The sequence below is a fragment of the Nannospalax galili genome, unplaced genomic scaffold, assembly GCF_000622305.1.
Source record: "Nannospalax galili isolate Female #2095 unplaced genomic scaffold, S.galili_v1.0 scaffold936, whole genome shotgun sequence".
Classification (NCBI taxonomy): Eukaryota; Metazoa; Chordata; class Mammalia; order Rodentia; family Spalacidae; genus Nannospalax; species Nannospalax galili.
This window is the reverse complement of record NW_008337142.1, coordinates 1,020,581-1,032,377: the sequence shown is the minus strand read 5'-3', so window position 1 is coordinate 1,032,377 and position 11,797 is coordinate 1,020,581.

Below are 11,797 nucleotides of genomic sequence, written 5' to 3'. Positions count from 1 at the left end.
AATGCATGAGATACAGTAACTAAAAAAAAATAGTCCTAAAAATTGGCATGTTTCAAGAACCTACCTCCAATCAAATATTTCTGTACAATACCAGCACATAATCCAAACAAAAAATTAAGATTATTCCATTAACAGTAGTAACCATATATTTCCCCTGCTGTTATAATACTTTAATTTTTCAGTTGTTCCTCTTCAGGATACCAATGAATAATTATGGAGCCTCTTTATTTGTATATTGAAGTCAAATAAACAGATGTTTGACTAAGAGATTGTGATTCCCAAGATTCTAACATATGATAGAATTACTTTATAAAAAAGAAAGTTTATATTCAATGATAATTGGTTTGTGGCCAGAGATATTAGCATGAAGTCATATTTAGCTAAATATTAACATAATAGATATAGAAATAAATATAGCTATGTGTATGTTTGTATAAAATATTCATCCAAAATTCACCACACATGTTATTTTTATGTGTCATTAATATAATCAGCTACTTGCTGTAAAGAACATGTGGCTATCTCTAAGTCACACTGAACAGCTAACAATTGTCTTCTGCCAGTGGCAGGCAGACATCATTCTTGTTTCCCTGGCCAGCAGTTAAGAGCACTGGCTGCTCTTGCAGAGGACCTAGGTTCAATTCCCAGCAACCCTATGGTGGCTAACAGCTAAACATAATTCCAATTCGAGGGGATCCAGTGCCCTCTTCTGACCTCCGTGGGTACTGCATGACATGGGTGGGTGCACTTACATACATGCAGGCAATACACTCATACATATAAGAAATAAAAATAATAAAACATTTAAAAGTAAAAAAAAAATGATAGGGTCTGGAAAGGTAGATCAAAGGCTAATAGCACACCACTGCCCTTCCAGAGGACCAGAGTTCCGTTCCCAGGACCCATGTTGGGCGGTTTACACCCACTTGTCAATCCAATTCCAGGGAGATCCAATGCCTCTGTCCTCAGGCAGGGATACCTGCACTCACATGCTCATAACCACATATAAACATGCACATGTATACGTAATTAAATAATAATTCAAATAAATCTTTAAAAATTAAAATGCTTGTGAGGATGCATTTAAAATTCTATTTTCAGGATATTACTATGTACAAAAGTAGAGCATGCAACTGTTGAGTTCCAAATTTAGATTAAAATGCTTCTACAAAGACTAGAACATTCTGTGCCTTTTCAAACACATTACACATCTTTCTAACAGCCTTCATACTGTGGTGATCACTATATTGTCAGTGTTCCAAATATTCAATATATTGATATAGCCGGACTCAAAGCTTCATTATTTTACTCATTCATGTAACAAGAAAGTATCGAGCATATGAAAATCATTCACATTTCTACTGATGTACCAATTAGGAACATCTTAACAAAACAGATGATGCTGCTGCAGTCCTGGAGCTTAGATTCCAGTAGAGGTGCTGATAAGCCCTATGAGGAAAAGGAAGAGAGAAGGACATCATGAATGGGGCAGGGAAAGCAACTACCCCATAACGGAAGGCTGGGAAGATTCTCAGCCTGCTTAGAATTTGTTTGAGCTTAGCATTTGTTTGAAACCTGAATGAATGTAATGAAGTGAACATCCAAACAGGGGGTCAGCAAGCACAAGTGCCCTGAGGTGAGGGCATGCTTGGAGTTGTGTAGAACATCAAAGAATTCAGAATGGATGAAATGAGATTAAATCTGGGAGTGAGGAGAGATGATGCAACTAAAGCAAAGAGTTGTGAGCAGCCCTACGCATTTCAGAGCATGTGCAGAGTGCACAGAAAACAAGAAAATCTCAGAGTACTTTGAAAATAGTGTGAATACAGTTGTTGGTGAATATGATTAAACTGTATTGTATAAAATTCCCAAAGAATTGATCCATGGGCGACACACCCACCAGCTTCCTTGGGTCAGCATCTTTCCTGTGTAAATTAAGTGGTGCCCCCTGGCCTTGACCCCTCCAGCCTCATTCACTCTCCCAGCTCCCCCACCCCATCTCTCCTCCTAGCCTGGGTACTGGCTCATTTCTTGTTCTGGCACCCCAGGCCCCTGGACTGACCTCTTGGCCCAGAATCCCCACTGCTTCCTTATCTTTTGCATCCAGACCAATCCAATTCCTTGTGGTAGTGCCCAGGAGCCCTCTGGGTCTGCTCCAGGCCCCACCTCCCTTTGTGTCCCTGGGCTGCACAGCCATCAGCTTCCTGGGGTCAACATCTTTCCTGGGTAAATTTGGCAGCACCCACCAGACCTTGAATCTCCCAGTCTTATTCCCTCTCCCAAGCCCCCACCTCATCTCTCCTCCTAGCCTGGTTACTGGCCCATTTCTTGTCTTGGGACCCCAGAACCCTGGACTGATCTCTAGGACCAAAATCCTGATCCTTTGCATCCAGAACAAGCCAATTCCTCCCTGTAGTCCCCAGGAGCCCTTGGGACCTCTTCCCTTCCCCACCTCCCTTTGCATTCCTGGACGGTACAGCCACCAGCTTCCTGCGGCCAGCACCTTTCCTGGGCCCTGCTCCCAGGCCAGCCCAGTCCCCAAATTCCTGAGGCATCTTTCCTGGAGGGATCCAGACCTTAGGAGAAAGCCTGAGAGCATTTGATCCTCATCTCTTACTCTCTTGCCTCTGTGGGAACTCTTGAGCAGCAAGATGAAAGCAATTTGGCCACTCCAATGTAAAATCAAAAGTGAGAACCTGGAGTCGAGACCAAGTAGCTTTTCACACCCAACGAGTAAACCACAAAGACACATAAAGTTTACAAAAAGAAGCAAACTAAACTCAACAAAGGAAGGCTTGAGTCACATAATAATCAGAAACCACACAAGAAATCCACATGTCAAAGTCACAGAGAAAAAATAATAACATGAAAAATAAAAATAATATATCCCCACCAAGTACCAAAGGTCCTCTAAAGGAGTACAATGAGAACCCCCCAGAAATAACACAGGACATGGAACTCAAAACAACAATTACAAACATGATAAAAGAATTCAGCGAATTTAAAGAACACAGAACTCAAAGAACTGAAAAAAAATAAGGATAAACTTCTGAATGAATTCAGAAAAGAGAAATATTGAAGAATACTCAGGCTGAAATGAAGAAGGAAGTGAAACACTCAGTAAGCCAATTAGAAACAACAGGAGAAAGCCTCACCAGTAGGATGAAGGAAATGGAAAACAATACCAAAACTGGAAGATAAAGTGGAAGAATTAGACCACTCAAGCAAAGATTATGAAAAATTTAAGAAAACACAAGGATGGAATGTGCAGGAATTGTGTGACACCATAAAAAGACCAAACTTATGCATCTTAGGCATACAAGAAGGAGAAGATTCTCAGGATAATGGTATGGACCAGATCTTCAGCAGGATTGTAGAAGAAAATTTCAGAAAATTATAGAAAGACATGCCATTCAAATACAAGAAGCATGTAGAACACCAAATAGGACCAGAAAAGAAGCTCTCCACGGCACATCATAGTAAAAACACTAAATGTACAGAACAAAAAGAGAATACTGAAAGCTGCAAAAGAAAAACAAGTCACATATAAAGGAAAACCCATGAGAATTACAGCTAACTTTCCACTGCAAAATATTAAAGCCAGAAGGCCTTGGCCAAAGTATTCTCAGTTTTAAATGATCACAGATACCAACCCAGATTACTTTACCTAGCCAAAATGTCTATTAGAGTCAAAAGGGAAAGAAAAATATTCCATGACATAAATAGGCTGAAAGAATTCATGTCCAAAAAAATCAGCCCTTCAGAGAGTTCTTGATGCAATACAAAGTGCTGAAGAAAAGAATGACTATACCCAAGGGGTTATGGAAGGAAACTTAATGAAGGTATAACTATGGAAATGCACAGCTACACCAAGAATGTGAACAGAAATAAAAAATGACATGAATCAGTATACATCTTTCATTAATAACTTTAAATATCAATTGACTGAACTTCCCAGTCAAAAGACACAGACTAGTTGAATGGATTAAGAAACAAAACCCATCTTTTTGCCATCTGCAAGAAACTCATCTCACTTTCAAGGACAGGCACTCCCTTAAGGTGAAATAATGGAAAAAATATACCAAGAGAAAGGTACTGAGAAAAAAGCAGGAACTGCAATTCTAATATCTGACAAAACAGACTTCAAACTAAAACTAATCAAAAGAGATAAAGATGTCCACTTCATTCTGATCAAAAGAACAATTGACCAAGAAGATATTAGAATCATGAACATATATTTACAAAACTCTGGTGCACCCAACTTCATAAAAACAGGACTTTAAGACCCAGATTAACCCCAACTCATTAATAGTAGGGGACTTCAATACCCCATTGTCTCCATTAGATAGGTCAACAGGAAAGATAATCAACAGAGAGACATCGGAATTAAACAACACCATACATCAAATGGGCCTAATAGACATCTACCGAATATTCTACCCAAGCACCAAAGAATATATTTTCTATTCAGTGCCCCTGTAACTTTCTCCACATATACTGGGGCACAAAACAAACCTCAACAAATACAAAAGGATTGAAATAATTCAATGCATTCTATCACCACAATGCAATAACATTTAAAACTACCACAGGAAGAAACCCCAGTAACTACTGAACACATAGAAAATAAACAATACACTCCTGAATGAGGAATGGGTCAAAGGAGAAATTAAGGAAGAAATAAATGTATTCCTGGAACTAAATGAAAAGGACAATACAACACAACTAAACTTCTGGGACACACTGAAAGCAATCCTTAGAGAGAAGTTTATAGCTCTAAGTACCTACATTAAAAAATTAGAAAGAACAGAAAGAAACGACTTCACATTGCAACTCAAGACACTTGAAAAGCAACAATAAATGAAACCCAAACCAATCAGACAGGAAGAAATAAGAAAAATCAGAGGAGAAATTAATGAAATAGAAACAAAGAAAATAATACAGAGAACCAACAAATCCAAGAGTTGGTTCTTTGAAAAGATAAGCAAGATTGACAGACTGCTAGCCCAGTTAACCAAAAGAAAGAGCACCTACAAATCAACAAAATCAGAGATGAAAGAGGAAACATTACAACAGACACCCAAAAGATCTAGACCATTATAAGGGAATACTTTAAAAACCTATATGCTACTAAATTTAAAAACCTAAAAGAAATGGATGGGTATCTAAAAGCATGGGAACCACCAAAACTAAATCAAGAAGAGATCAACAGATTAAACAGACCCGTAACATATAAGAAAATTAAAACAGTAATACAAAATCTCCTGACTAATAAAGGCCAGGACCAGATGGATTTATAGCAGAATTCTACCAGACATTTAAAGAAGATCTATATTCAATACTACTTAATTTATTCAAAAAGATAGAAATGGAGGGAGAACTTCCAAATTCCTTCTATGAAACCAGCATCACTCTAATACCAAAGCCGGGTAAGGATACAACCAGAAAATAAAACTATAGACTCATATCTTTAATGAACATAGATGCAAAAATTCTCAACAAAATACTTTCAAACCACATACAGACACACATCTAAAAGATCATCCATCATGATCAAGTCAGCTTTATTCTAGAGTTGTAGGGATGGTTCAATATACGTAAGTCAATAAATGTCACAAATCATATAAATGGACTCAAAGACAAGAACCACATGGTCATCTCAATAGATGCAGAGAAGGCCTTTGACAAATTCAGCATGCATTTATGTTCAAAGTCCTAGAGGGAATTGGACTAGAGGGAACATACCTCAACATAATTAAAGCCACATACAAAAACCCCACATCATTCTGAATGGAGAAAAGCCAGAAGCATTTCCATTGAAATCAGGAACCAGATAAGGCTGTCCACTATCTCCACTCCTTCTTAACATCGTGCTTGAAACTCTTGCAAGAGCAATAAGACAATAGAAGGAAATTAAAGGAGTAATAATTGGAAAAAAGAGATAAAATTATCCCTTTTTGTAGATGATATGATATTATATCTAAAAAACACCAAAAACTCCACCAGAAAACTCCTAGAAATTATTAACACTTTCAGTAAAGTAGCAGATTATAAAATTATTTTACAAAAGTCTGTATCCTTTCTATATACCAACAACAAGAAATAAGAGAACAAGTACATGGAACACTCCTTTTCACAATAGCTGCAAAAATAAATAAAATTAAATATCTCAGAATAAACCTGACCAAAGGCATTAAAGACCGCTACAATTAAAATTTTACATCTTTAAAGAAAGAGATTGAGGAAGACATCAGAAGATGGAAGGACCTCCAATGCTCATGTGCTCATGGATTGGAAGAATTAATGTTGCAAAAATGACCATCCTACTAAAAGCCATTTATAGATTCAATGCAATGCCAATCAAAATCCTCATGTCATTCTTTACAGAATTGGAAAAAAAATCCTAAGATTCATATGGAAGCACAAAAGACCTCGGATAGCCAAGGCAACCCTGAGCACTAAGAGCAATGCTGGGGGGATTACTTCACCAGGTTTTAAAGTGTGTTACTGAGCTATAGTCATAAAAACAACATGGAACTGGTGCAAAATTAGAACCATAGATCAATGGAACAAAACTGAAGAACCAAATATGAGTACATGCAATTTCAGCCACCTGTTATTTAACAAAGTGGCCAAGAACATCCACTGGAGGAAAGACACACTGTTCAGCAAATTGTGCTGGCAAAACTGGATCTCCACCTATAGAAGAAAGAAACTAAACCCCTATCTTTCACCTTGCACAAAAGTCAACTCCAAATGGATCAAAGACCTCAACGTGAAGCCTGAAACTCTGAAACTGTTAGAAGAAAATGTTGGCAAAAACCTACATGATATAGGTGTAGGAAAGGATTTTCTAAACCGGACATCATTTGCCCAGGAAACAAGGTCAAGAATCAACAAATGGGACCTCATTAAACTAAAAAGCTTCTGTACATCAAAAGAAGCAACCAACGAAGTGAAGAGAAAATCCACAGAATGAGAGAAAAACTTCACCAGTGACACATCTGCCAGAGATTTGACATCCAGAATATATAATAAACTCAAAAAACAAAGAATCAAGAAAGGAAGTAATCCAATTAAAAGATGGGCTAAAGAACTGAACAGACAATTCTCAAAAGAAGAAATAAATATGGCTAAGAAGCATCTTAAAAGGTGTTCAATATCACTAGTAATTAGGGAAATGCAAATTAAAACCACTGTAAGACTTCTTATCCCAGTCAGACTAGCTAAGATCAAGAGAACAAAAGATTCCATATGTTGGAGAGGATGTGGAGAAAGTGGAACACTCATTCATTGCTGGTGGGATTGCAAACTTGTTCAACCCCTATGGAAATCAGTGTGGAGAATGTTTAAAAAAGTAAAAATGATCCAACCATTTGACCCAGTTATACTGCTCCTTGGCATATACCCAAAGAACTCATCCTATTGCAGAGACACTTGTACATCCATGTTTGTTGCTGCTCTTTTTACAATAGCCAAGAGATGGAAGCAACCTAAGTGTCCCTCAATTGATGAGTGGATAATGAAAATGTGGTTCATATATACGATGGAGTTTTACTCAGCAGTAAAGAAAGATGAAATCATGAAATTTGCAGGTAAATGGATGGAACTAGAAAATGTTATAGTAAGTGACGTAACACAGACTCAGAAAAAAAAACATAAAAAAATGACATATGTTCTCCTTCATATGTGGATCCTAGCACCAAATCCTTATAAGTGAGTATGTATCCAGACATAACTACAGGAACCAGGATAATGAAAAGGAACCAGGGAAATAAAAGAAAAGAAAGAATCTGAAAGAGAACAGTTGGAAATAGGCATTAATAAGGGATATATGCTTAAAAATATGGTTATTTTAAGGGGTGGAGGGAGGGAGGGAGGGCTATACAAGGAACCTTGGGGATAAGGGAAAGAAGGAGCTTGGGAGAGGTGGAACCATAGGAGAAGGGTATTATTAAAGGAGAAATGGGGAAAATGGGGGTACTTTAAATGGGAAAACCATGGTGGAAGGCTTAAACAATGCGAGAGATAAATAATGCCTAGACAATTTTAAAAGAACCCGAGGGAACCATATTAGTTGAACAACCTGCTAACAAATTATACATACAACTAGCTCAAGGAATATATTATCTGTCTAGGCAGGGTTTATCTGAGAATGTTTGTTTTTTTCCCAAGCTTTACTTACATTAAATGCACCAGACGGGGGGCTGGAGAGATGACTCAGCAGTTAAGAGTTCTGACTGCTCTTGCAGAGGACCCGGGTTCCATTTCCAGCACTCACATGGTGGCTATGAACCATCCTTAACTCCAGTTTCAGGGAAATCTGAAACCCTCTTCTGACCTTTGCGGCAATGCATGACACGGGTGCACTCACATACATGCAGGCAATACACTCATACGCATAAAACAAAAATAATAAATAAAACATTAAAAAAGTACCAGATTGGTGAAACTAACCTTCTTGGATGTTTAACAGACATACTTTGAGGACTATACTAATTTGGTCAGAGGGACATAAAGGACAATTTTTGCTCCTTACCCTCCTAGGTTGACTAAGTTCCAGGGGACTATGAGCATCTCTCAAAATGTCCTGTAACTGTGGTGAGTCACCTGTCTTTTGATCAAGGAGGTCATGGAGACCCCATGAGATGGACTTGAACCAGTGTCCAGTCTATTAAGAGGAGGGTCAACATAGAGGAAACATTTCCTCTATGCTTCCAAGTGAAGCCAACCATGGTTGAGTAGGACCCTTGACTTATCTTCACACAGATGCAACTGGATCCAGGGGCTCCTCCCAAGCCCATGTGACCCCCGAGGAACAGATCCTCAAATGACCTTAAGAGTAAAGATAGATTGGTTTATCTGGGCCAACTATATGGTCTTAAACACCCAAACAGAAAGTATAACCAAAGATTAAAGGGATCAATGTAATTATTTAAGAGTCCATGTGTATAGCTAAAGGCTACATAACAAGAAACAATGCCAAACAGGAGATACCTTCTTTTGAGTTGTTGGCCAGGGTGGCCCAAATAGTAACCCAGCATAGAATGGGAAAATGAACAGCAGACCCCAATTTTATCTAAAGGAATATTGGTAACTGATTGCTGCTGGATGAAGAAGAGTTGATCTTCTTAAAACAAGGAACTTTAAATAGGCTGACTAGGTTCAGTGGATGGACAAGCACTGGAGAACAGCTGGGGGAGCTGACCACACAGTGGACAGTAACAGGGATGAAAGAGTATATGGGCTCCCTTTGGTGTGGGGAAGAATCTATGGGAGGGTGCCATTTGGGAAGTGGGTATATAGATGAATAAGCTTGTTTGGGATATTCTGTATGAAATACACATAAAAATGAACAGATTAAAAATGAGTTATATTTGAGGAAGAAGCATAAAAATTTGCTTCATGTTGATTACTAGAGGTGAAAAACATTACCACTGAAATTTACCTGATGACTTTATATCCGTGTTTAGGTGCCAAGAATCTCAGAAAGTAACCGACTGTGACTAGTAATAATTAGATACCTAGAGATTAGAGATGCATGTGCAAACATCTAAGTGTTAGTAGCATTAAAAATGAGTTTTTCTGTATGAAACAATATATTTTAAAATGAAATGGAGATCTTTTTTTAAAGCTTAAAACCTCATTCAATTTTATGTCTTATAGGGCTTATACTGAGTTAAATATTGTAAAACTATATTAATTCAACTGTGAACCTAAAAATTTACAGCCAGTTTTGAAAGAGATGCATCTTTGTTCTGGAAATTGTTATTGAATATGTTAAAGCTGTAATGAAATGTTTCTTCTAATCATGTGGTTGTTAAATAATTTTTTAAAATTCCCAAAGAATTAACACAATCTATTTTTTAAATTAGTGTGAATATTGGTAGTCATATACTAATACAATAAAATGTGTTTATTTTCACTTCACTTTTATTAAACTGCTTAATTAATCCTTTTGACATACATAGTGTCAAAATGAAGTTTTTTCAACATATATTGTTATTGAATTTTTGCACATTTCATACAATACATCTCAATGATGTTAAGATCCCTTTTCCTGTCTACACCTCCCCTTAATCTGCCCCCCGCCACTCCATTGGATCTCATGCATTTTTGTCATATATATTAAGGCCTATCAAGTCAAGTTCATGTCACCAAATATCCCTTGGTGTGAGTTTATCCACTGAAGCCTGGTCATTCAATCTAGTGTCACTCCCACCAAGAGGACCAACTTGCCTTCACCCAGAAGTGATGATTCTTTTTTCATTGAATTTTTAAGAATTTCATAAAATACAATTTGATCATATTTAGAACCCTTCCCTATCGGAACCACTCTCATATCCCCCTCCATTGAATTTCATGTATTCTCTTATATATATTCAAGCCAAATATTTGTCCCCAAATGACCCTCAGTGTGAATCCATCCATCACGAGCCTAGTTCATTTATCTAGCATCATGCCCTTAAATAAGACCAATTCTCCCTCTCCCAGTAGCCATCTGTTGCCAGTATTTTTTCAGTTAAATTGTGGCTTCTCATCCATTTCCCCACTTCTATGCTGGGTTTTAATCTGGTTTGAGCTTGCATGGGTCTTGTGCCTGCTGTCACTATTGTTGTAAGTTCATATGAGCAACTTCTCAGCCACCTGATGGTGTGCTCCCACCCTGGCTCTTACAGTCTTTTCACCTCCTGTTCTGTAATGTTACCTGATCCCTGCTTGGCAGTTTTGATATAGATGTCCTATCCAGGGACTAGCACTCTGTAGCCTCCTGTTCTCTGCACTTTGGTCAGTTATATCTTTCTGAGTTTAAAACCATCTGTTCCATGAGGAAGCTTCATGGATGAGTTGAGAGATGCATTAATATTCTTTCAACCCTCTATTCCACTGTCTTTCCTGAGCATAGGCATAGAGGTTGCACTGTAGACATGCCATTTTGGGCTGGGCAGCACACAGATATTTATTCTGTGCATATGATCAGTTGTGGAACTCTGTAATAGTCTCTGTCTGATACAAAAATAAGCTTCTTTGGTGAGTGGTGAGAAGTACACTTGTCTGTAAATGTAAGAATACATATTCAGAAGAATATAGTTTAGGGCTGACAGAAGTAGGTTTTTCCTAGGATCTATGATTGCTTGAGCCATGTGTATTTGGCTATATTTACCGAACTGTGCATGATTTCCCTCCCATTAAATGGACCTTAATTCTAATTAGACAGCTGTTGATTACTCACGAAATAAAACTGCCACTATTGCACCAATAAATATAGCTTGCTAGGCCAGTCATTGTTGTATTTATTAGGTGTTATACGTCGTTAGGACCATTGATTGGCTTTGTCTGTGCAACTATCTCTGCTGTACAATGGGTCCTTTGGGTATATGTCAAGGAGTGGTATAACCAGATGTATGGTAGATTTATTTTTATTTTTTCGGAGTTCTCCACAAAAACTTCCATAGTGGTTGTACCACTTTACAATCCCACCAACACTGAGCAAGTGCTCCCTATTTTTCCATATCCATACCAATATTTGTTGTTATTTGTTCCCTTATTCTTAGTCAATTCTTACTGGGGTAAGATGAAACATTAAAGTAGCTTGATATGCATTTCCATAATTACTAAGGAGTTGAACACTTTTTAAAATATGTTTATTAGTCTTTTTTATTTCTTCTTTTTGAGAGTGTTTTGTTAGATCCATAGCCCATTTCTTAATTTGTTCATTGTTTTCTTGATTCTTTGTTTCTTGAGTTCTTTGTACATTATGGATATTAATCCTCTGTCAGATGTGTAGCTGGAGGAG